We start from the raw sequence: 26,541 nt of genomic DNA on the forward strand, positions 1-26,541 counted from the left end.
GTATAGTATAGTATAGTATAGTATGGTATGGTATGGTATGGTATGGTATAGTATAGTATAGTATAGTATAGTATGGTATGGTATGGTATGGTATGGTATGGTATGGTATGGTATGGTATGGTATGGTATGGTATAGTATAGTATAGTATAGTATAGTATAGTATAGTATAGTATAGTATAGTATAGTATAGTATAGTATAGTATAGTATAGTATAGATAACCTCTACTAAAGTGCTGAGATTCAATCTAGCTCAGACTCATTCTGTGTCAGATTGTTCTGGCCTGCTCCGATTCCTTAAGAGTACCCAATATGGTGAATCTTTAATAAATTTTGTTTTACTTTGCCTGAGAGAAGGCTAAAGTCAAATTTATTTGGCAGGACCTGGCATGTTGGTATTTGGGGATCTTGAGGAGCTCTAAACCCCAAACCTCAACACTTGTATAGTTCTTTCCCTGTACCAAGCCTTTCATGTAGGTAGCAAAATATTATCTCCATTTTACAGATGAACGAACTGAAGTTCAAAGTGGTTGCATGACTTTCTCATATTTCCATGAGTAATAAATGCCAAAGCCAGGACTCCAAACTATCTTTTCTGACTCCAAATGTAGTAACTCCCCGTTTGTGAATATCCCCCATCTCTCCCCCATCATAGGAGAGCTGTCTAGGAAACCTGCACCAAACCCAAAAAAGCCTGGCTAGGCAGTAAACCTGCCCAAACCTGCTATCTGAAGCACATGGGGGGGGGGGGAGAAGAAGGGTGAAGGGGGAGGGGGGACCTCCTCCTTTCTGTTCAGTTCTCAAAATAGATTTGGGAACTTTCCAGTTGGGCAACAAACTGATCCCTGGACAACAATTGTTAAGCAATGCTAACATTTATGTTGTGGTTTTGATGAGGTATGGGCTCTGGGAGCCCCCTTGAGCTCTCCTTGTGACCTTGAGGTACAGGCCCTGGGAACCTCCCTTGGACTCTTGATTAAATTGTCTCATTTGATGAGGCATTGGTATGAGGCAATAAGCCTTACATTGTGACTGGGCCCAGACCTCTAGTAACTGTTAACTACTAGCCTAGTTACTAGCCTAACCCTCCATTGTTCATCTACTTCCCACCCTTGAGCCTATCATAATAACAATATACCCTTGATCTGGCCTAGCCCACCATCCTCTGTAGCCTCCAGCTACTTCCCACCCTTAATCACTCATTGACCTCATTAACTCCTCCTGAAGACCCTCCCCAAACTCCTCCCCTAGACCACCCCTAGATTCTTCCCATAACTTCCTGTATATAAGATCCTATCTTCCCTCCATGTGGTGAGAGCACCATAGAATGCCATAGAATAGGGAAAGTGCCATAGAAGGACCTAGCACAGACTTACTCTGTGTCTAATGCAAGCAAACTTTTAATAAATTTTACTTTTTTTTGGCTGAGAAGACTTGAGTTGAATTCATTCGGCAGGACCTGGAGTATTGGTATTTTGGGGTCTCCAGAGCAACCCTAACCCTCTTCATGGGTGACCTCTTTAGCTTTTGTTTATATAAACCTGGAGATGTATCTGCTTGGGGCTACCTGATTTGGGTCCATGACCCTTTGCAGTCCCTGGGTTAATTATGCTCTACAATAAAAACTCCATTTAAATTGACTAATGGTCTCACTAACTGTCATTCCGTTACAACACATATCTAATACTCTTTGCAACATATGCTGGCTCATACTTGCAAAATTTTACTTCTCATATTTAGAAAAGAGAATACCAACATCATTGTACAGATAGCCAGCCCACTTAAGCTGTCAGTATACTGAAAAAAAAAATGAAAAACTCAATGTCATCACTGCTACTGAGCAAGGCCAGTTCAATTTGTCCTTTGTGCTCTTAGGAAGATGACTATTCTTTCTTTTTTTTTTTTAAATTATTCTTATTTTAAAAAATTAACAAGCATTTATTTTCTCTGTCTTCCACATCTCCCTCCCCTTACCCTCCTACTTGCTGGAAGGAACCAAGTACAGAAGGAAGGAGGAAAAGGAAGGACCAAAGGAGGGAGAAAAAAACCCTTATCACAAATATGGTAAGAACTGGCTAACTGGATGGTTAGCTTTTATTGACTTCAGAATCTTGCTAATGGGATTTGAGTAAGGGACAGTAAGCTTTGCTAAATTCCAGGACTATTAAGTATACTCCTGAGTCTGGTCAGCTGCTTTGGAAATCTATTGGTTATAAGGACAGATATGGGCAAGTGAGGGAAAGATCAGTGCAGATCTTCACTGCAATTGACTCAAAGTGATGGGTCAGTAACTCCACCTTTGTATATGTAGGATGTTGTTACATCATTTCCATGGCTAAGAATCTGTGCATACATTTGGAGAGGGTAGGGTCTGGTCTTAGAGCTCTTTTTAACCATGAGGGAGGAAGTACAAAGCAGTACTCAGAGCAATATCTGAAACCCAGATAGATTTCTTCCTTCGTGTGAAGCAACCCATATCCCTCACTTTCTCCACTGAAAGAAGTGGCAGAGAGTTGAATAGCAACAGTGCCTGTCTCATCCCAAATAATACAGTATAGGAGAGTGGAAAGTAGACTAGAAATGGAATCAAAGCTCTTAAGTTTAAATCATGGCTCTGCTATTTATTACTAGTGTGACCTTGGTCTGGTCATTTCCTCCTCTATGGGTCTCAGTAGAAACTGAGATAGGTACACTAAAAAAAATGTTAGGGTCGGTCTCCAGACTGATTTACTTATGGCTATGCCCTAGGCATGTTCTAGATCATTGGCTAAGGAAGGGAAAGAGGTATTAACCCCCAAAGGGCAAACAGCTCTAAAATTTATTAAAATTTTGAGAACTTGATTGTGCAATGAAAAATATTTTAAAAATTCTACCTCCCAGCTTCTACAATGGGAACCAAATACTGAGAACCGAAGAAAAGCATAGGCTCACACAGGAGTGAGTTAATAAGAGCTCTGTTATACAATGCAGCTCACTAATTATCCACCTACTGTGGGCATGTCACTGTGTTACTGACATAAGAGAGATCACAAACCTTTTTCTCAAAGTATTTACCATCCAAGAGTGGGAAAGTCATGAATGCAAATGAGTCTAATACTAAAAGATGGCCCTCGATTTTCTGCATGATAGGCTTTCAAATATCTGAAGACTAATATTTAGATGAAATGAAAGATTAGCATTTTCATTTATAGGTATACATGTGTTTTAAGAGAGGCAGAATGAAGTAGTGCAGAGAGGCCTACTTCAGGCAGACATGGATTCAGGTCTGGTCCCTGACCCTATAAAATGAACAGGTTGGTTTTGAAGTCCCTTCAAGCTCTATAACTATGATACTAGGTATCCATACATAAGTATGTATCAAATATAAATGCAGTGTTTACATATGTTAGTGATTAGATGCTGCATCAGAGACATTCATAATATTAAAGACCTCGCTTCATAGATCCACAGGACCTTAGGAAGGACCTGAGCAGTCCAAGTCCCTCACTCTGCACATGAGGAACTAAGGCCACACTACTCTTTCCACTTCTTGCAGTCTAGGAGTGCTGAGAACCCTGAAAGTCAAGGGCAAATGATGCGGGTCCTGGATTGAAAGAATTCAACCTGAGCCGTCTTTCAGTCAGAAACAAGGTTAATTAAAACATGGTTGGGGTGGGTGAGATTTTAAGAATCCATGCTATTTGTGATGCTTGCATTGACAAGGGCACCAGACTCTTAAGGAATCTGAGTCTTTGTGAAGCCAATACAACTGGGTCAGACTCTTAAGGAATGTAAGCACTTTAATGGAGGCAAGATGAACCTTTTTAACAGAGGACTGTGGGAAGATCTTGATGTGATCTAGGAGTAGCTAAGTAGTCTGGGGTGACTAGGAGGTAACAGGAGGGTCTAGATGGAATTAAGGAGTGGTGATCTAGGGTAGGGTCAGGTGCAGACATGAGGACCACAATGAAAGGGCAGCTGAAAGGATTCACTGGAAAGGTCCGGGTGCCCCATGCAAATGCCAGGGACCCAGGCCAGTGGGAAAGTCCAGGGCCTTTTAGGGGTTCATCATTAGTGCCCCATCACACTCACGTGGGCTTGGCCCCGGTCAAGGCCTTTATCACCTTTCATTTGAACTGTTGCAATAGTCTCCTAAATTTATTTCCTGGTTTCTTGTCTTTCCCTTCTCTCCACATAGAGAACAAGCTAGATGCACAATATCTTCAATGTCCTGAGATCAACTCCCTACTTACAATCACGAAGTTCATAATACTACAAAGTTTTATGAAAAGGAAAAAAGTAAAATACATTCTTAAATAAGTCCCTTAGATGGATATAAATCCCTTAAGTAATATGATCAGGATTCAGAGAGGCAAGGTGATAGAGTACAAAATGTGCTAGTTTTGGAAATAGAGGGCTTGTTTCTTCTACTTATTACTTGTGTGACCTTGGGTATATCATTTAACTTTCTTTGGCCTCAATTTCTTATCTGTATAATGAAAGGTTTGAGAGGTCCTTTCTGATAAGGTATGGGCTCTGGGAGCCCCCTAGAGCTCTCCTTGAGTCCTTGAAGTATAGTCTCTGGGAACCTCCCTTGGACTCTGATTAAATCTCATTTGATGAGGCATTTGCATGAGGCCATAAGCCTTACATTGTGGCTGAGCCCAAATCCTCTGTTATTAGACTTCCTACCCTCTGTTACTAGACTTACTAGACTTCCCACCCTATCAATCCACCCTTGAATGCTAGTTCAAGACCACCATTGTTTGTGGTCTCCAGGTGACCTCCAGCGGACATTCCACCCTTAATCACTCATTGACCTCATTAACTCCTCCTGAAGACCCTCCCCAAACCCCTCCTCTAGACCACCCCTAGATTCCTCCCACAACTTTCTGTATATAAGACCCCATCCTGTATTCATGTTTGTGAGAGAGCCATAGAATAGTGAGATCGCCATAGAATAGTGAGAATGCCGTAGAATGACCTAGCACAGACTTACTCGGTGTCTAACACAAGTGAACTTTTAATAAACTTTGACTGAGAGAAGACTTGAGGCGAATTCATTTGGCAGGACCTGGCGAGTTGGTGTTTTGGGGTCTCCAGAGCAACCCTAACCCTTTTAGTGGGTAACCTCTTTACTTCCCAGCTCTATTTGTGATCCTATGATCCTATGACTGACTCTGTTGGTGGATACAAAGGTTCCATCTTGGTCTACTGCATTCTACTGAAAAAAAGGGACATGCTTTTTGGTGGTGGTAGAGGGGGTTGGTTGGCTTTTCTTTGGTTGGGGGGAGGGGCTGCTTTTCCCCCCTTTCTCTTTCCAGCTTTCTGCCATTCTTCCTGGCACTTCCAAATAATATAGTAATTTGGTAAGTTCTCAGGTAAGGCAAAGGGATTAAGGAAGGGAAAGTCTACTCTAGACTTTAGGTGTCTTCTTCCTTGCACAAGATAAGGGCAAAGCCTCTTGAGTCCTCTCTCTCTGGCTTTTTTCCCATTTTCCTCTTTTCTCTCCCCCATCATCATGTATGCTTTTGAGCAAGAATGCCAAATTTATTCTTAGTCATTTATTCTTCTTAGTCATTCAAATAGGAGAGGTAGGGTTAGGGGGGAAAGACCTCAAAATCTGGTACAAATATTTGAAAATACTCTGCATTTAATATATTATACATATACATTTGCACATGCACATACATTATATTAAACATGCAAACTGGAAGATACTAACTTATTTCTAGTATCATTGACTTGGAAATCTATGCTTTCATACTCTGTATGGTCCTGTAAAATGAGGTGAAGAGCCTTAACCACAAGACTCAATATTGTTCCTGTCTTTCCTCCTTCCCCTTCCCCCCTCCATCACCCTAATGTTTTGGCATCATTCACTATTCCAAATTCTGTGCATCCGCCCATCTCCATTGGGAGATAGCCAGGTGGGTGTGTTGGAGGAGGCAGATGTACATTTCACTTTGAGTGATTGTATCGTACACAGAGCTCACTATTCATCCAAATGGGTATCAGACTGAAGACTTGACAATTTCTTTCTTAGAAACCTTTCATTCTGCAGAGAAGTACAGCCACCTCTAGGGTGAAGCATAGTGACTTCTTAACATATTATGACAATGCCTCTCAGTCCTGCAGTGAATAATGAGGATTTCAGTGAATGCTGCATCCATTTGAAACCTTGAGACAGTTTTAAGAGGAAGCTAGTAATTCCCCACATTAACTTTGAACCCAGATCCTAAGTTGGATATTACTGCTTCTGCAAAAAGCTTTTTGCTTAGTTCTCACATCATGGGCAAAGCTCAATGTGGTCAATAAAACCTTGAAAAGACAAGAAAGCAGCTTGATAATACTAGTACAATCTCAGTCCTCAGCTGAGGCAGAACAGCGCTATTACCTAAAATGCAAATGCAACCTCATCAGACATTTGCTATCAATTATAACGTGCAGATGCCAACATGTACAGATTCGGACACTTGTATTCTTCACACTTCTAGAACTCCCACTCACTTCAGAGAGATTTGTCACATAGAATCCTATCTATGAGATGCAATGGAACATAGTGGAAATGGTGCTGGATTTGGAATTAGAAAGAAGGAAGGAAACATGCATTTATTAGGCACCTACTATATGTTAGGCACTGCGCTAAGTGCTTTGTCTCATTTAATCCTCACCTTTTGTCTTCAAATGAAGACTAATAACTCAGGGGATGTGTACATTTCAGTACAATTCCTTTGAGGTGATCTCTATATGTTCTCATACACAAAGATATTTCACTGTTATCCCATCAGGATAACCAAATTCCTAGAATGGGATTCATATTTTTGGCATTTCCTTGTCCCTCTTTTCCTGTCTTCTATCTTCTCCTCCCTAATGGAGCATTTTCTTCCTTTACCACCTCAATTCTCATCTTACTGTGTAAGGTTGGTACGTTCTTTCTTTCCTCAGAAGGTGAGGCAGCAGTAGACAGCATGGATGATAGTTGTGCCAGGAAAAGGTGATGGGACCATCACTGACTATTCTCATCCCAGCCCTGCCTAAGACTTTCTAAATCAAAAAAGGGATGATTATCTCAAACATTTACGCTAATGAGAAAATGCTTATTATGAGTAAAACTCCATTCAGCTTAATCATGTCTTTCATCTTCAACTTCTTCCCCTACTTAAAAAAAAAGCCAACCAAGAATATTTGAGGGGAAATTACTGAGGCAAGAAATCAACCTGTAGTAAAGCTCTCTCAGGAAAAATCCATCTTGGGGGAAAAAAAAACCTAAACGTTTCTTTTTTTTTTCTCAGTCTCAGAGTACTAGAGTACTCAAACTAATAATTTATTCTGTCTCTGTCTCACTGGATAGAATAAATTGTTTCCTAACTGGAACTATGTCATTATCTGGGTTATAAAATGTGGTAGTAGTGATTTATTATATTCTTAAGAAATGGCAAAAATTGCTTTCTCATATAATGATTTTTTAAAATCAATATGTCATATTAAGTAGGAGCTTTTGCATTTAACTAAGTCAGGGTTTGTGTGTGTGTGTGTGTGTGTACACATACACACATATTTATATATGTATATGAATATACATATATACATATGTCACCTAGATATCACCTAAGTATATGTATACACACACATATATACATGCACACATATAAGGAATGGTTTTCTCATATTCTATCCAGCATATTATTTTGTATTACAATTTTTGTGCTGTTGGAAAAATAATCAGTTTGAAAACAAAGTGTGTGTTACACAATTGGGAATGGCTGAAAAATCCATGGTTTATGAATACATGTAATGGAATATTGCTGTGCAAGAAGAAAAGTTGAATATGAACAATTCATGGAAACATGGGAATATTTTTGTGAACTGATAGGGGAATAGGGAAAGGGATTGGATCTATGACTTATTGATATAGAGAACTCTGGATAAAGAAGCTTTCTTTCTGATACAGTTTTGCACCTTCTTTGCAACTTCTAGTCTTAGAGGCTTGCCTAGAAAACTGAAAGGTTAGGTGAGTTTTCCAGTATCACATAGCTAGTATGTGTCAAGCTGAGGTCAACTCTCTATCCAAAGATGTCTCTGGTATGAACTGATACAAAGCAGAATAGGTAGAAATAAGAAAATAATATATAAGAATAAATATATTTTATATATAGTAAATAAATGTATATTTATATATTACATATAAATATATGTATATAAGCATACATATGCACATATCTATGTATATATGGAAACATGTAGTAACTACAAAATTGTAAATGATAAGATCACTAAAAGAAAGTTCTACTACTCCAAATGACTTCTGATTCTGGCATTTAGAGTTCTCTTTATCTGTCTTCAACATAACCTATTTTCAGTCTCATCCTTTGTATATTCTTTGATTCAGTCAAATTAGACCATGCTCCTGTTGTTAACTTGCCCTGTTTCATCTCCATATTTTTTCTTATGACTGAGATATATTTCTCTACTTTCTTCTTCTCCATTTAAAATCCTTCCCTCTTTCCAAGACTTAATTCAATATCTTTAGTCCTACTCAGACAAAAATGATCTCTCCTCCTCAAATTTCTTTGAGCCCATTGTCTGGATCTTTCCTTTGTGCTCAATATGTTCTCCCCATTCCCTACATTTCCCTCTCTGACATATATACTTTGTTTTTGGTTGAGATGGTGATTTCAATTTCTTTGTGAGCAATCTCCATCTACCAGTGAAGATGGGCAAATGCTTTGTAATTTATAGTGTTACTTCTTGTTTTTCGTTCAGTCATTTTTTCAGTTTTGTTTGACTCTTCATGACTTGCAGTTTTCTTGGCAAAGATACTGAAGTGGTTTGCCATTTCCTTCTCCAGATCATTTTACAGATGAGAAATGGAAGCAAATAGGGGTAAGTGACTTGCCCAGGGTCACAAGCTGTATTTGAACTCAAGATGATGAGTCTTCCTGACTCCAAGCCTACTCTATCCACTGGGTCACCTAGCTGCCCTTAGAGAGCCACCCAAAGCATTGAGAGGTTACCCAGGGTTCTACAGCCATTATGTATCAGAGACTAAACATGAACTCAAGTCTTCCTGGTTCAATGATGACTCACTATCCACTATGCCATGCTGGTTCTCATTCTCTCTTTTATCATAGTTTTTTGTATGCATATGGTTTCCTCCCTGTTAGGTTGAAATTTCCTTGACAGACTTAGTGCTTTGCTTTGCACTTACAAGTCTCTCAGTAAATATCTATTGAATTGAATTTTATATTTCAAATACAACCTTTGGAATGGCTTTTCTTTCACAGTTTTGTGATACACTTGTGCCATTATTATAAGCTCCTTCACAGTAGCAAGGAAGCAGCTCTCTATTATCTCCTGGGAAGGCAGATTCTCCACATCTACACTGCTTAAATCCAGGCTGTTTTAAGCAATCCGCACATCTTTCTTATTTTAAGAAAATGCTGCCCTTAATCAATGCAATCAAGCCACAGGCAGTTCATTCTAAACCCAGATTTTCAATTACTCTAAACCAGGGGCGGAGAACCTGTGGCCTCATGGTCACATATGGCCCTCTAGGTCCTCAAGTACAGCCTGTTGAGTGAATTCACATGGTCAAAGGGCCACACTTGAGGACCTACTGGGCCACATGTGGCCTCAAGGCCATAGGTTTCCCACCCCTGCTCTAAACAGTCAGTTTTTGTGACTGCGGTTTGCCTTTATTTTGTAGTGTATCTATTCCTTCTTGGTCCAAGTACCCCATAAGATGCATAACTTACCTGTTCAACACAGAATAAGCTATTGCCATGTGGATGAATAGTAATTTCATGAGTTGCCTGAGCTTTGTTTGCCTAGAAACAGATATTTAAGCATCTATTTAAACTTGGGTTACTGACCTCACAAATTGCACCTTTAGATCTTACATTGTAACTTGAAAAGCTCTGGCTTACCAAAACTGTAGGCACATTTTGTTGAGAGGCTGATTTGATAGACCATTGTGCCAGTAATATACTATGACAACAAATGCTTTCCTGTTTGGGCTTTAATTTGCTAACCAGCTATACCTTTAGTTGACTGAAGTTTGGAAGTTTACTGACATGAAGATGGAGGTACTCCAATATCTTAATCTTGATACTTCAATGTGGCTTCAGTTACCTTTTCTACCTAGGATGCTTAGTGTCCAAGGGACATAGATTTTGAGTGAGAAGCATGTAATAGCATGCTTTGAAAGGACTATTGAGAAAGAAAATAGCAAGAAAAAAGGAAGTTTTAATTTAAAAGATGGGACCAGGAGGGACTCAAAACCTTCTGTCCCTGGAGGAACTTGGAAGAGAAGACTACAGTTTGCATGGGACCCAGGTTTTGAAGATGCTTGCTGATGAGGCATTTATTTGATATAATAATATTTTCTACTTTAACATAAATTGGTTTTGTTCTGTAATACAATATAAGTTTTAAATGACTTGTTGATAATAATTAGTTCTAAGAGGAGTCAGTTTCTACTGGGCTGGGGGCTAAGTCCTTTAAACCAAGGAATAACAGAAAAGGGAGATTATACATAACTCCACAAAAGGACCTAGAATTTTATACAAATGATAAAAGTATAGAATGTTATGAATACAATTTTTATACAAATGGAAAAGTTTGTTAAATTAAAAAAAAGAATTGATATTCAAACTTATCTGAAGAGAAACTAATGAAGGGAAGTTGAATTATGATCAACTAAGCCCAAGATTCCAACAATACTGGGGTAAGAGGATGAAATGTATCCCTACAAATAAGGGAACAAATAATTTTGAATATTATAAATCCCCAAATTAACTACAAAGGAAGATACTATTGGCATACAGAGAAAGAGCAAATAAAGAGAAGCATATATAGAATGATTTTTTTTATAAGCAATCAGGGTTAAGTAACTTGCTCAAGGTTACATGGTCAATTATTTCTGGGTGTGGTGCTAAGTATCAGAGCCCGGATTCGATCCCAGGTCATCCCGACTCTGGGGCTGGTGCTCTTACTCTCTGTGCTACCTGGCCGCCCCAAGAATGATTTTAATACATACATATATGTATATATGTGAACACATATACACACACATATTTGTGTCTAATGGTAACCATATCTAGGGTGGAGGGGGAGAAGGAAAAATTTACATAATTTTACTATGTATTTCAGAAGAATAGCAAATTGTACATAATAGATTTGCCATTTCATGTGAAATTATCTTTTAAAAAATTATATACTTGTTTTATCCCATAAATTAAAAATTAAAAAAGTAAAAAAAAGAATGATGATCAACGCTTAATCATAAGGTATTAGTATGTTGTCAAACTACCTATAAAAATACCTCCATTAAATTAATCAGGAAAGCAACATTACCAGATGAACAATGATTAGCCCTGCCCTGAGTAGGCATTGAAAGAATTTGGAAGAGTTGAGAATTCAGGTCAGCAGTGGACCGATACAATGTGTGGAGGATGCCCCTTCAGGAAATGAGAATGTGCCTTCTCTCTCTTTCCCTTCCTGTATCAACTATGATGCCTATCATATTCTAGCAGGAAAGAGCCAGCATGCTTTCTCCAGACAGACTCAGACACTGAACCAGCATTCTGGCAGCTTCAAGGGGTGAGACCTATGGGACCAGAGCTGACTCACTCCTCTTGTCAACAATAGTGAAATTACAATAGTGAAATCCAGAGTAGTGTTGTAGAGAGTATAACCTGGGAGCCCAGCTGAGCAACCTGCCTAACTTCATGAATATATCATGAAGATTGAACATGCAGAGAAATAATTCTAAGCCCTAACATAGTATTCTGTGTTACCTTGGCCACAAGCATTCCCCACATGTAAACTTCCCTACTATTGTACTATAAGGTTGTGTCCACTCTTCACTTGAGTTTGTAAGAATGTACTTCAGGTTTATGGAGGGGGAGGTTTTTTGGCTACTGTTCTTATACTTTTTAATAAATACCTTCATTAAAAGCACATTGCTTGGGGTGGCCAGGTAGCACAGCAAGTAAGAGCACCCCAAAGTTGGGATGACCTGGGATTGAATCCAGGCTCAGACACTTAGCACCCACCCAGAAAAAACACCTGGCTGTGTAACCTTGTGCAAGTTACTTAACCCTAATTGCTTTAAAAAATTTAAAAAAAAGCACATTGCTTGTAGGCATGACTGGAAATGGGAAGCACACCAATAAGGACTTGTGATCTAATACTTTTTAGGAACTGGACACATAAGATATCCTAGAACCTCATGATAGTTGATTCCTTGGACATCTGAAGCGTGTGGGTACAAATTGGGAGAGCAGTCTAGAAGAGGTGCCACACTGAATTTAAAATGTTACTGTTCATTTTTTAATAGAGTTCTAAAGTTTTTCAAATCATTTTGTTTTTAGAATGTTGTTATTGTGTATATATGTGTGTATATACATATACATGAATACATACATACATATACATGTATATGTATATATAGATACTAATCATATCCCTCTGCATCAACTGATAATGATCTTCCCTGGTCTGACTGAAACTATTCTTTCATCATTCCTTCCTTTAGATTAATATACCATAATTTCAGTCAGTTATTCCCCAATCGATGGACTTTCCCTTAGTTTTCTGTTCTTTGCCACTACAAAACACACTGTTTGTACAAAAGGGTCTTTTGCTCTTTCTTTGTTCTCTTTGGGCACAGTTCTAAAAATGATATTACTGAATCAAAGCGTGAGCACTGTTCAGTAAATTTTTGGGCATATTTCCTAATTGTTTTCTAGAATTGCTGAACAAATTCATACCTCTATGAACAGTATATTGCTGTCTGTTTTCCTCCAACATGTGTAACGCCCCACCCCTTTTTCTTTTTGGTCTACTCATTTGATCTAATGGGTGGAATCTGGAATTTCAGAATTGCCTCAATTTTTATCTTTAAAGTTATTAGTGTTTTGGAGCATTTAAATATGATTATTGATAACTTGGATTTCTTCTTCAGAAAACTGCCTGTTCACATCCTTTGACTATTTATTAATTGTGCCTCTTATTCTTATAAATTTGAATCACTTTTGTACATATTTTAGAAATGATAACCTTGGTCAGAGAAATTTGCTGTAGAGATCTCCACCCCCCCCCGCCTCCCTGCCCCCAACCTTTCCCCAGTTAACTGCTTCCTTTCTAATCTTAGCTGTATTACTTGTGTTTGTGTATTTTTAAAAATTTTATGTAATCAAAACTGTCCATTTTAATCTCCTGTGATATGGCTTGTCTTTTATTTGGTCATGAATTCTTCATCTGTTCATAGAGCTGAAAAATAATTTCTTCTTTCCTCTTCTAATTTGTTTATTGCGAGTCTTTTTATATCTAAAATGTGTATCCATTTGGAAGTTATCATTGTATGGTATGAACTGTTGATCCAAACATAATTTTTGCCTACCTTTCCAACTTTCCCAGCAATTGTTACAAAATAATAAATTCTTATCCTACTAGTTGGGGCCTTTTGGATTCTCTGCATTCACTTCTGTATGTCATATACCTATTCTGTTCCATTGATCAGCACCTCTATTTTAAAAATAGAATCAAACAATTTTAATTAATTTTTTTTCTTTTTTGGAGGGTAGTTGGGGTTAAGTGACTTGCCCAAAGTCTCACAGCTAGTAAGTGTGTTAAGTGTCTGAGGCCAAACTTGAACTCAGGACCTCCTAACTTCAGGGCCAGTGCTCTCTATTCACTACACCACCTAGCCGCCCCCAATTTTAAATTTTTTTAAAAAAAATTTTTGTTGCTACTTTTTTCCCTATGGTTTTCTTTGAGAGTCTGGACCTTTTGTTCTTCCAGATGAATTTCGTTGTTTTTTTTTTCTAGGTTCATAAATTAATTCTTTGGTATTTTGAATTGTATAAAATTGAATACACAAGCCAATTTTGGTAGTACTATCATTTTCATTATATTTTCTTAGCCTTACCATGAACAACTTTTCCAATTATATAGATGTCTATCTTCATAAAGATTTTTTTGTCGTTGTATAAATATAGTTCCTGTGTATGTCTTGGCATAGATTCCCAAGTATTTTATACATTCTTTAGTTATATTGAATAGAATTTCTCTTTCTATTTACTTTCTTGTTTTATTGGCAATATACTTTAATGCTAATCATTTAAGTGGATTTATTTTATATCCTACAATTTCGCTAGCTGAGTTTTGATTAGTTTTTTATTTACTGTTTAAAGTTCTCTAAGTAAACCATAATGTCTTCAGAAAGCAATAATTTTGCTTCATATATATTCTTCTCTCTATATATGTGTATCTATATATGTTCTCTCCCTCTGTCTCTCTACACACACACACACACACACCCTCAATTTCTTTTTCTTGTCTGAGCATTATAGCTAGAATTTTAAAAACCATATTAAATAGTGGTAGTAATGCTTTATCTCTGATCTTTTTGGACAACACTCTAGTTTATTCCTATTATATATAAAATGGTTCTTGGATTTAGGTAGATGATACCATATTAAGGAAAAGTCAAGGTATTTCTTATGTTTTCTAGGTTTTTTAAAAAATAGAAATCGGTGTTGTATTTTGTCAAAAGCTCCCCCACCCCGAGTCTATTGATTTAATCATATGATTTTTGCTATTTTCCTTACTAACATGGTCAATCATTTTTATAGCTTTCCTAACACTGAATTAACACTGTATTTCTTATGATAAATCAACCTTGTATATTCTTTTTTGATATGTTGCATAGTCTCTTTGATAATATTTATTTAAAATTTAAGCCTCAATATACTTTAGGGATCTTGGTCTGGAACATATGAACCTCCAAAAGGTGTGTGGATTGATTTCATGGGGTTCATAAATTCAGATGCAAAAAATTAAATCTTTATTTTTACTAGCCTCTAATTGAAATAAAGGCATTTCCTCCAATCACATATGCAGGCAATGAATATCAACCTGAAAAAGGGTTCATAGGTTTCATCAGATTGCCAAAGGGATCAGTGATACACACACACACACACACACACACACACACACACACACACACACTTGAAACTCCTGGTCTATATGTTTCTTTTCTGTTTTTACTCACTCTGATTTAGGTATCAAGATCATATTTGTATCACTGAATGAACTTGGTAGGATCTCTTCTTTTCCTATATTTAACATACAGTTCATGTAATGGTGTCATTAATTTTGAATTTTGAAAGTTTGATAGACTTTGCTTGTAAATCTGTCTTAAGCCAGAGTTTTTTCTTTGGGAGTTCATTAGTGGTTTGCTCAATTTCTTCTTTTGAGACTGATTTATTTAAACTCTCTATTTCTCATCCCATTAATCTGGGCGTTTTACACATTTTCCTCCAAATATGCACACAATTTAATTTGTTGTATTTATTGGCATACAGTTGGGCAAAATAGTTTCTGATAATTTGTTTATTCCTTTTTTAGTGAATTTACATTTTTTTCATTCTTAATGTAGGCAGTTTCATTGGCCTTTTTAAATAAATCAAATCAGCAAATGTTTGTTACATTTTATTGCTTAAAAAAACAGTTCCTAGTTTTCTTTAATAAATCAATGGATTTTTTTTTGCTTTTTTTTGTGCATTTTTGGAATTACTATTTCAGGGTTTAAGTTTTATTTAATTGCTAGTTTTCTATTTTTTAATTTTCATCTCAAATTCATTGATCTATTCTTTTTCCCTTCTGTTGAGAAAAGTGTTTAGAGATATGAATTTTTCCTTAAGGAATTGTTTATGGCTTCATTCTACACATTGTTATGTTGCTTCATTGTTATTAATTTTAATGAAATTATCGATATTATCTCTAATTTGTTCTACCAATTCTTTGGGATTAAGTTAGTCTCCAATTAGTTTTTAGTTCTTTCTTCAATGGTCTTCTATTAAATATTACTTTATTGAATTGTGGTCAGTAAAAGATGCATCTAAAATTTCTGCCTCTGTTCATAATGATTTTATATTTTCTACCTGATCAGCTTTTGTATAAGTGCCATGAATAGTTAAAGATATATACAATACTTTCTTATTCTTCTTGGTCAGTCATGTACAACTCTTTGTGACCCAAAGGACCATACTGTCCACGGAGTTTTCTTGGCAAAGATACTGGAGTGATTTGAACTCAGGTGTTCCTGATTCTAGGTCCAGCACTCTATCCTCTCAGCCACTGTCTCCTTTCTACTCCCATTAAATAATCACAAGAAATCTATCACATTTAATTTTTCTAAAATTTTACTCAGGTGTTTATATTCTTTCTTGTTTTTTTTTTTTTTGTTTTGTTAGATTCCTCTAGTTCTAAAAAGTCTTTCTTCCAAATCTCATTTCTTTTCCAATTCTTTCCTTTCATTTATAATATCAATTATACTCAAAACAAACAAACAAACTTTTTGCTTGATTTCTTCTAGACATTCTAGTTGTTCTTGTAGCCAAACTTTGTTGGGTTTGAGGTTTTTTTTTTTTTGAGGCTTTGTTTATAGATGTTTTGGAGTTATTCTATTCTTCTAGGTGTGTCTGGGCTGTCTCTGGCACCTTTATAGCTCTTTATCATGGGAATTTTTTGTTTACTCATTCTTCTAGTTTTTCTTCCCAAATTTCAACTCTTTGTTAAGGTCAAGCTGATTACATGTCCAGATAGAATGCCAGGGTCTTGTATCATATTCCTCTGTATTATCTGGAATTCTAGCATTGCATTCTCTGGATATTGAGTTCTTCAATGATCATAGGGCAGCTCAGGCCAACGTGCTGCAAACTTTTAGTGGGCCCTAAGTGGTCTGATCTAGGGCATAGTCTAATCTAGGGCAGCCTCATTGCCCTCCCAGACTATGCATTTCAGGCTTGGGGCCTCACCTGTAGGCTTGCCTCTGGGTGGAACTTCAGTAGTCAACTGCATTTTCCAGGCCCTGTCAGCTTCATTGAAAGTTCTACAGGTTCAGAGAGGCAGAACCAGCTCCTGCTCCAACCACATCCATCCTAGTCACTTGTTCCTGAGCTGTCTTAAATATAGTTACAAAGTCAAAATGACCTCCCCTGATCTGAGCTTGGATAATGAAACAAGGATTCTGCTGTTCTGGGGATCAGAACAACACAGTTTCCCATCCTCCCCCCCCCCCCTTACACAATCCATGCTTGATTCAGTAAGCTGTGGACCAAATTTATGGTTTGGAAATGGAAAAATGACCAAATGAGGTTTCTTTCAAGATTGTTCAGTCACTCCTTGTGCTGGTGCTCTTCTTAGATCTTTATTATAGTTCTGAAGAGAACCTGTCTCTACCATCTGTCTATCTACTATTCCCTCTTTGTCTGCCATCTTAGCTGGTCTTCTCTAGTGGGCATACAATATTAATATCTCTTCTCTGGTTGAATAATGCAGTAGAAAAACACTTGAGTTTACATTAGCTAGTTTCATCCCTGGACCTAAATTTTTATATTCAATTTCAAAGAGTTTTGTCTGGTACTACATGTAAAGAGATAATTTTGTCTGCTTTTTAGCAGGAGATAATTTTTAATGACTATTGGTGAATTTCTAATTACTTTGTCTTGGAAGGAGAAGAAATTCAGATTGAGACATTTACCACTTTGCATAGAAAATAATTCGCAGGATTTATTTGCATTTTCTAGGAAAAGAAAACATAGGACTAAGGCTTAAATCAAAACAACTGTTTGGAAAATGAAAAATTCAATCAGCTGGTGATTTTCTCTCCCCAGGGCCAAGCAAGAAGTTTTGATTGTATGATTTTTTTTTAAGCAATTGGGGTTAAGTAACTTGCTCAAGGTTATACGGCCAGTTATTTCTGGGTAGATGCTAAGTGTCTGAGCCCAGATTTGATCCCAGGTCATCCCAACTCTGGGACCGGTGCTCTTACTTGCTGTGGTACCTGGCTGCCCCTGATTTTTTTTTTAAAGCAGTCGGGGTTAAGTAACTTGCTCAAGGTTACATGGACAGTTATTTTTGTGTGGGTGCTGAGTATCTGAGGCCGGAACCAATCCCAGGTCTCCCGACACTGGGGCCGATGCTCTTACTTACTTTGCCACCTGGCCACCCCTGTATGACTTTTTTTTCATCAAAATTTCTAAGCATCATGGAGACATAGCATGAGAGTAAAGAGATTGGTTTTAATCTACATGCTTCAGCTGATTTTCTGGTTTGGTCAAACTTCATTTCATAATATCTCTGAGACACCTTGACTTATTTATGAGAAAAGCATTATGTAAGGCATTATTAATATGCTTACCCTTGATTTTGCTAAGTAATGTGCCAAGAGAAATGATTGACAGGCATCTCTGGAAAAATCCCTCCCCTTTGTTCCTCAAAAAGGAACCAGGACCTAGAGAATGCATGGAAATCTGTCAGGCAGGAATCTAACTTATTGGATAAGTAGTTAGCTGCTTATGGCAGTCAATCCAGAAGGAAAATGGATATCCTTCTCATCTGAGTTCTTCTTATGTTCTGCAACTCCATCTATATCTGCAACCCCCAAACACACATTGATTTTCTTCTGTGGTTTAAAGTTACAACAGGAGTAGATATTGGGGTCTCAAACTTGAAAAGGGAATGCAATTCCTCCTCATTTTAGAATTTCTAGATTTCTTCAAAGTTCATCTCAAATGTCATTCCTTAAAAAAAAAAACAGTCCTTTATTAAATAATTTCCTGAGTTTCTATCTCCCCACCCCCCAAGTAATTTAAACAATGAGTTTCTACACATTTCCCACCCCTACCCTTTCCCTCTCTTGTCTTCCTGGAACCTTCCAGGACAGTTGGGAGATGAAAGACCTGCCACCAATGGTACTCTTCCCTTTTTGCCTTCTCTTGCCCCCTACCCATTAAGCATAGTAATCCAGCATTAAGCATAGTAATATCTACATCTCTCTCTCTCTCTCTCTCTGTATATATATATATATATACATATATACCGTGTTTCCCCGATAATAAGACCTATCCCGAAAATAAGCCCTCCCCTTACTGTGGTAAGATTCCTCTAAAATAAGCCCTCCCCCGAAAATAAGCCCTATTGAGATTGCTACTGTAGTGAAGGTGATCCCCTGCACTACACGCTACATTACAGTACCCTCTGTATGCACTGTCCCCCCTTCCCCCCGGGTGAAACGCATGCCGCGCTCTGAGCTGCATCCAATCAGAGCTGCAGCAATGAGTGTGTCATCCTGTTCTTTATTGAATTCATTATTGAATAAAGGTACATTTTTTTGTTCACATTTACCTGTTTATTAAAATTGCTGTCAATGTTCATTAAAATAAGCCCTCCCCTGAAAATAAGCCCTCTGGTGTTTTTCTGTCCAAAAAAATTAATAAGACAGTGTCTTATTATCGGGGAAACACGGTATATATAATATATACACACATAGAGATATATATCACGTAGTAAACAGTCAAAGAATGCTTTTTTCATACATACATTCACTGACATTAGATTCATTCATCATCTATATACAGCTTCTTCACCCCATCGAAATATAAAGTCTTTAAGGGTGGGGATTGTTTTTCTTCTGTCTTTGTATTCCCAAGGCCTAATGTAGTGCCCAACGCATAGGGACAGGGACTGGATGTACAATTTTTGTTGTTGTTTTAGGGTGCTTCAGGGTGGGAAAACATATTCTGTGAATCGATATAGTTTTGAAGAGTTGTCTAGAGCACTGAGAGATTAAGTAATTTTTTTTCAGGGTCACACAGTCAGTATATATCAGAGATGAGGCTTAAAGTCAGATCTTTCTGGTTTTAAGGACAGCTCTGAATACCTTAGGTTTTTAAATAATTGATGAATTAAACATGTGAATTGAAGATGCCCTCTTGATAAAAGTCCCCAAGTACTTTCCTTTCTATATCTCTTAACTCCTTTACCCTTACCTTGGCTTTCTTTTCAAATCTTCTTTCCCCCCTTTTCTTTCTATTCTTTGTTCTCAAACACACTGCCATCTTTCTTTTCTTTTTCCCATTACTCTTATTACTTTGACCAGTTTATAGCTTATGTTTATTCTATGAGAAAGGGCTAAAAGGAATATCCAATTGGATTTGAAGTCATCTTTTCCCCTTTCAAGGCAAATACTATGGCATAGTGAAATTTTTATCATGCTTTTATCTCAGTGACCTCACCTGTCAACACCCATAGTCAAATTCTAATTAGGAGCTTTAGAATTCTGATCCAGGCAGAGAGAAGCTCAGTGTGGAGACCAGCATGAGCTAGGGTGAGGTTGTATGAGGTAGTAATACATATAGTATAGAGCAGAGGTGGGGAGTTTGATTCAATCAAAGGGCCACACTAGAGGACCTAGAGACCATGTGGTCTCAAGGCTTCAGGGTCCCCACCCCTGGGATAGAGGGCTGGACTTAGAATCAGAAAGACCTAGGTTCAAATATGGTCTCAGGCAATTTACTAGCTCTAGGATCCTAGGCAAATCATTTAATTTCTCACAGCCTCAGTTTCCTCATCTGTACAACCATTCATCAGGTTGTAGTGAGAATCTGTGAGATCATATGTTAAAGCACTTTGTAAACCTTAAAGTAATACATAAATATCAGCTACTACCATTACTTTGGAAAAACCACTCAATTAGCAGCAAAAGTCTTGGGTTCTAAATCCCAGTTCTTCTGCTAATGGAGCTATGTAACCTTGGCTTTACTGTTCATTCACCAATTTCCTTGTCTGTAAAATAAAGAGGATGGACTAGAACATTTTTTGTTTCAATGCTTCTGCAGGAAGATAGTAATGGCTTCTGCTGAGTGTACCTGTCTGTTCCTTCACAAAAAAAGTAGTATTGGTCTTCTACTGATACAACTTAAGTCAACCTAAGATATGTCCTCCACTCAAGAAGCAACTCCCTTCCCCTTGCATCTTGTTTCCATAAGGCCGTTCAAATTCAAGGTTGGTCCAAAACTCTTGGGTAGATGAGGAAAGGAAGAGGAGGACACTGGGAAATCTGTGCTTGAACCCACCATATTTGCATTCTGATCTCCCAGGTGACACTTGCAGTAGGCATGGCCATGATGGTGCTACATAGTCTGTCAGAGACAGGATTTAAATCTGGATTTTCCTGACTGAGGACATTACTCATTCACTATATCATTACTCCTTTTTATGTTAAGTACTGAAACACAATTATATTACCAACTATATCATGAAGGGCCTGATTCTGGCTCATGTCACTTTTCTTTCCACCCCTTGCCAATTATTTACCACACTGCTTCTGGATGTCCTATGGATACCAGACTAGGCTGCATATTGAGTGCAGAGGACACAAGTGTGACAGCGGGCTCTGAAAAGGGCTGTAACAGTCACTGGACCCTAGGGTGTGGCAACCTGGGTTCTAGTTGAAGGAGTAGTAGGCTGGTCAGGATCAGACATGCAGTGTTAGGCTAAAGGGAGAAAATGTGCCCCACCCCCATACTGGCACCTGAGATAAAGGCTCAGCTCTCCCATGCTAGTTCCTGCTCTGTGCAGAAGGCAAGAGGGAGGCACTGAAGGCTTTTGAGCAGACGAACGACATAGGTTTTAGGAATACCAGTGTGTTCAAGGCTGTGTTGGAAGGGGAAAGAGATTGAAGTCAGGAACATTTCTTAGGTTATTGCAAGAATTAGAAACATGCCAATAAGAACTTGGACCAGGGCATTGGTAATAGAACAGAGAGGAATTGATATTCAGGTTGTATCAGGATAGGCAAAATGGAGAATTGAGACTATTACATGGAGAATTCAGGCAAAAAGCTCTGCTTGGGATGAGGGTTTGTTTGGCTTTTTTTGAAGCCGAATACTCTACCTTGGCTGCCTAATGAATTGTATTCATTGTATAATTACTCTGCTTTCTGCTTTACTCTTCTTGTGCACATTAATAATGTATGATTTTCTGAATTTTTGTAGCACAATGTTCTCTCTAACACCATGAAAATACTTAAGACCCGATTTCATTTTTTAAAAAGGTTCCAATTAAATTCTATTTAAAAATGTTAGCTCTGAAAGGTTTTAAGGCACTTTTCAGGGATAAGCTACTGGATTGATTGCCAGAATATTGGGAATGCATGGGATTCATTCATTGTCAAATTAGCAGGTTTATAATGGCTATGTCACTATGCCATTTATTGCCTTAACAGTTAATCTGTCTCAGTAGAGAGACATGCTAGGCATGTCCCAGGGATACAGTTGGTTCTGTCAGCAGAACCCTCCAGGTGTGTGACACTCACCTTGAACAATGTTTTTTGTATAATTGATAAATGTGGAGAATGAAAGGTCTCTGGGGAAGGAACTGTGTGCTATCTAAGCAGCAGTACTGTATATGCTAACAACTGACCTAGGAGGGATTTTATAAAATGGGAAGAGGACCACATGACTGAGTTGGGGCATTACAGAATTTTTTTTTAAGTTCAAGTAATAATAAAACCTCACTAATGCATGTCAATGAACAAAGTCAGAATTTGCAGGCCAAATAATTATTTTTAAAGAAGGGATGCACCCATGTATATAGAGAGATAACTAGGGTGGGGTGATAAGGGCTTTGACTCAAGGTGCTAAGGTTAGCTGACATCCAGGGAGTGATAACAATAACAATAATAAACTAATGTTTATATAGTTCTTACTATGTTCCAGGAACTGTGCTAGTGCTTTACAGTTATTATCTTATCTGATTCTCACAATAACCTTGGGAGCTAGGAGCTGCTATTGCCATTTTACAGATGAGGAAACTGAGACAAACAGAGGTTAAGTAATAATACTTACTTAACCAGGGTCATACAGTTAGGAAGTATCCCTTCCTGTAGTGTTCCACTGTAATCATGCTACATGTCTCTGCTGGTCCCATGTTGATCATCACTACTGCATTACATAGTTTTAGTCCACAATGTCTGATGGTCCTTTCATTTTAATTCATTTCTCCTCGTGCCTACCTTTCTTTACTGTAAAGTCCCATCCCTATGACCATCCACCTCATATAGCTTGTGCCCTATCCTCCTGTAATGGGAATGTAAAATTTTAAGATCTTCCTTGTCCCTAGGCTAAAAGTACACCTGGAGCCTGGGGTGGGAGGCTTGTTTTTCAGTAGATACTTCTTGATTGGCCAGTGAGTCAATAAGGTTGTTACATTCTCTGAACCAGGAGAAGGCTATATAAGCCCTGATGTGTAGCTTTGTTTTGGGCTCACTTTGAGAAGTGTTCTTGTGATTTGATCAGATGAAACTCTGGAAAGCCATTGTCCAGAGCCCCCTGGCTTTGAAACCCAGATGTTGTTTGGAATGGATGTAATGGTTGGACAGTTTGGAAATCTGTCTACTTGATCTGTTTTTGTCTTGATAATTCTGTCTGTATACTTTGAAGTTCGGGGTGCTGACCTTTTTCCCCTGAACTAGGTGAATGATACATATCTGACTGATTAAAGTAAGCTTGTTAAGCCATTTTGAGTTGCTTTCCTTTATTAAAGCAGATCCAAGAACCTGTGTTGGCAGCAAACCCTGAGGACGCTTGGGGTGCTTGCCGCTACACCTCCTTACCTAGAAGAGCTCCCTTTGGATCAGACTTCCAAAGACGATCCATGCCACTCTTGTTGAGAGGAGCTATCTATGTATCTTGGATAACAAATCCACAATGGGCATATCTGACCTACATTTTTTCCCAGTTGATATTTCCCCTTTTTACTCTACATATGTTCACTGAAGTTGTGCAAAATTTAATTTCACATAATTAAAATGATCTATTTAATCTTTTGTAGTTGCTTCTACTGTTTGGTTAAGAATTCATCCTCCTATCTGTAGCAGTGAAAGGTATAGGATCTGCTTCTCGTATTTTTTTAATGACATGATCTTTAATATTTATGTCAAATATTCATTTTTCATTTATTGTGGCTTATAGCATAATATGTTGGTCTAAGTCCAATTTCTGCCAGACTTCTCTCCAGTTTATTCCATTCATTTTTATCAAATGAAGACTTTTTTCTAAGCAAATTTAAATTTTGGGGTTTTAATGCCTTGTATTCTAAATCAGAACAGAAGTTTGAATACTGAACAAACCTAGAATAAAGAATAAGAGTTAAGAAAGACATTGCATGATAGTGTAAATGAGGTCAGAGTAGTAGAAAGTACTCAGTTAGTAGTAGTTGCTTGTAGCTAGTAATCAGGTACAGAAAATAAGGTGCCCCAAAAGAAGATGAAAAGCTCAAAGCCTAGCAGAAGCAGAAGCATTTGTACTATCAATATTTCAGAAAAACCCAGATGACTTCTTGAACAGACCTCTTTCTGAAAATGACTAGGCCAAGACGAGGTTCCTTTTGAGCAAGACAATCCCAGAAAATCCTCAGGTTTCTAGGGCAGTACGAATCTGAGAGGCGGGGGTAGGCTGATTTAAGATTTGTGGGTAGGTCAGGACACTGGGTGGAGAAAACCTGGACAGTGGATGGATCCCGATACAGAGGAACTGTGGCTAGTAGAGGTCTTGGGCTGTTTTTGGAAGCAGATGTGTCCATGAAGCTCTAGAGGGAATAAAGGCCTTCTCACTCTGACAAACTTTTGCAACCTCAGAAGATAAGTACCATGGAGATAGTTCTATATCAAGTTCTCAAGGTCCATCTTATTCTAAAACATGGGAGAATGGGACTGGGCTTAGATCCAGAGGCAACATGGCTGTAATGGGAATGTAAATTTTTAAGATCTTCCCTGCCCCTCAGTAGATACTTCTTGATGGCCAGTGAGTCAATAAGGTTGTTATTCTCTGAGCCAGGAGAAGGCTCAGATAAGCCCTGATGTGTAGCTTTGTTTTGGGGCTTACTTTGAGAAGTGTTCTGTGATTTGATCAGATGAAACTCTGGAAAGCCGTTGTCCAGGCCTTTGAAACCCTGATGTTGTTTGGTATGGATGTAATGGTTGGACAGTTTGGAAATCTGTCTACTTGATCTGTTTTTGTCTTGATAATTCTGTCTGTATACTTTGAAGTGAAGTTCGGGGTGCTGACCTTTTCCCCCTGAACTAGGTAAACAATACATATTTGATTGATTAAAGTAAGCTTGTTAACCCATTTTGAGTTGCTTTCCTTTAACAAAGCAGGTCTAAGAACCTGTGGTGGCAGACACCCTGAGGACGCTTGGGTTGCTTGCTGCTACAATGGCACCAATTGAACACGAGCCCCAAGGTTTCTGGGTATTAGCTTTGCTGTAAAAGGTCCCAAATTCTAGAAGATTTACCTTTTTAAGGAGCACAAAGATTAAGACAAGTGTGACCTGATTGGTAAAGAGAGCTACACTAGGGGTGGCTAGATGGCACAGTGAATAGAGCACCGGCCCTGAAGTTAGGAGGACCTGAGTTCAAATGTGACCTCAGACACTTAACACAAAAAACTAGCCATGTGACCTTGGGCAAATCATTTAACCCCAATTGCCCTGCCTTCCCCTCTAAACAGAGCTACACTAAAGCTCATACTGAGCAAAGTAAGTTCTCAGTCACTGATGTTGTCTTCTTTTCCTTGGCTTTCTCAAACCCCTAACTTATTCAGATGTTTCATTTATAGATTTATGTTTTCCATCTCTCCAACTCTGTTTCTTGCTATCTCCATTTTTGTGGTAATCCTTGTCTCTGACTCTGGAATTTGAAGCTTGGCTTTGTATTTGGACTGCTGCTTAATGGCACCAGAGATTTATAAGGGTTGACCTTACAGGTATACCTGAGAGAAGAAATAGTTCAGGTATCATCTGAGATGCATTTGTGACTAATGGACTTTTCACCATTAAGTCTTTTAATATTATTTGTGTCTAAGATTTCAGGTAGCCTAGCAGCGTGATCTGGAACATTTCTCTAGGGATGGGCACAATAGAAAGGAACACAAAAATCAAGTCATGGGGAAAACTACTCAGGAATAACAGCCCCAACCATGCCCTGCCCTTGCTTGCAGCAACTGCAGTATTCTGTGAGATCTTTCTCAACTCCCATAGGAGAATTCTCTCTTTCCATTGTATGCACTTCCTCCTCCCCATCACCTCTCCTCCCTCATCCTTCCTACTTTAACTTCTCTCCCTCTTTCTTCCTTTCCTCTCGCTCACTCTATTTATCTCCATGCTCTCCCATTCTCTCATCCTTCTTCCTCCACCCTTCTACTTTCCTCCCCTTCCATCTTTTCCCTTTCCCCTACCTTTTTCTGTCTCCCCTTTCTAGTTCCTCCTCCTCCCCCATCCCACTTTGGTTACTTTCAGCACAACTGCTTGGTAACTGTCTAGCTGATATACATATTCAGAGAAGCCTTATTTTTTTCCCAGTTATTATATGCAGTCTTAGCATAAACAGAGTGGGAAATAGGGTGTGATACCCTCCTCAGCTGTACCAACAGCCGGTATTACATCCCCACCTCCACAACTCAATATCCACCTTCTTCCTTACTGTGATAACAGATACTCATTCCCTGGCTTCCAGAGCCTAGATCATTCCCACTCTTGGCAAAGATCCTGGAGTGGTTTGCCATTTCCTTTTCCAGCTCATTTTACAGATGAGGAAACTGAGGCAAACAGGGTTAAGTGACTTGCCCAGAATTACATAGCTAGTAAGTGTCTGAGGCCAGATTTGAACTTAGGAAGACAAATCTTCCTGACTCCAGGCCTGGTGCTCT

The 26,541-nt window shown here is 38.3% G+C and overlaps 1 long non-coding RNA gene across 1 annotated transcript in view; it reads left to right on the forward strand.

The window, feature by feature from the left end:
* The first annotated feature begins 1,987 nt into the window (after positions 1–1,987).
* Positions 1,988–26,541, forward strand: part of LOC138141780 (uncharacterized) — a 65,031-nt gene continuing 40,477 nt past the window's right edge. Inside the window, exon 1 of the long non-coding RNA XR_011163255.1 lies at positions 1,988–2,062. This is a non-coding gene — a long non-coding RNA (uncharacterized lncRNA). The remainder of the gene's footprint in view (positions 2,063–26,541) is intronic.

Source organism: Petaurus breviceps, unplaced genomic scaffold (genome assembly GCF_028583685.1).
Source record: "Petaurus breviceps papuanus isolate PSGF00001 unplaced genomic scaffold, PetGlider_PUasm1.0 90491, whole genome shotgun sequence".
Lineage (NCBI taxonomy): Eukaryota > Metazoa > Chordata > Mammalia > Diprotodontia > Petauridae > Petaurus > Petaurus breviceps.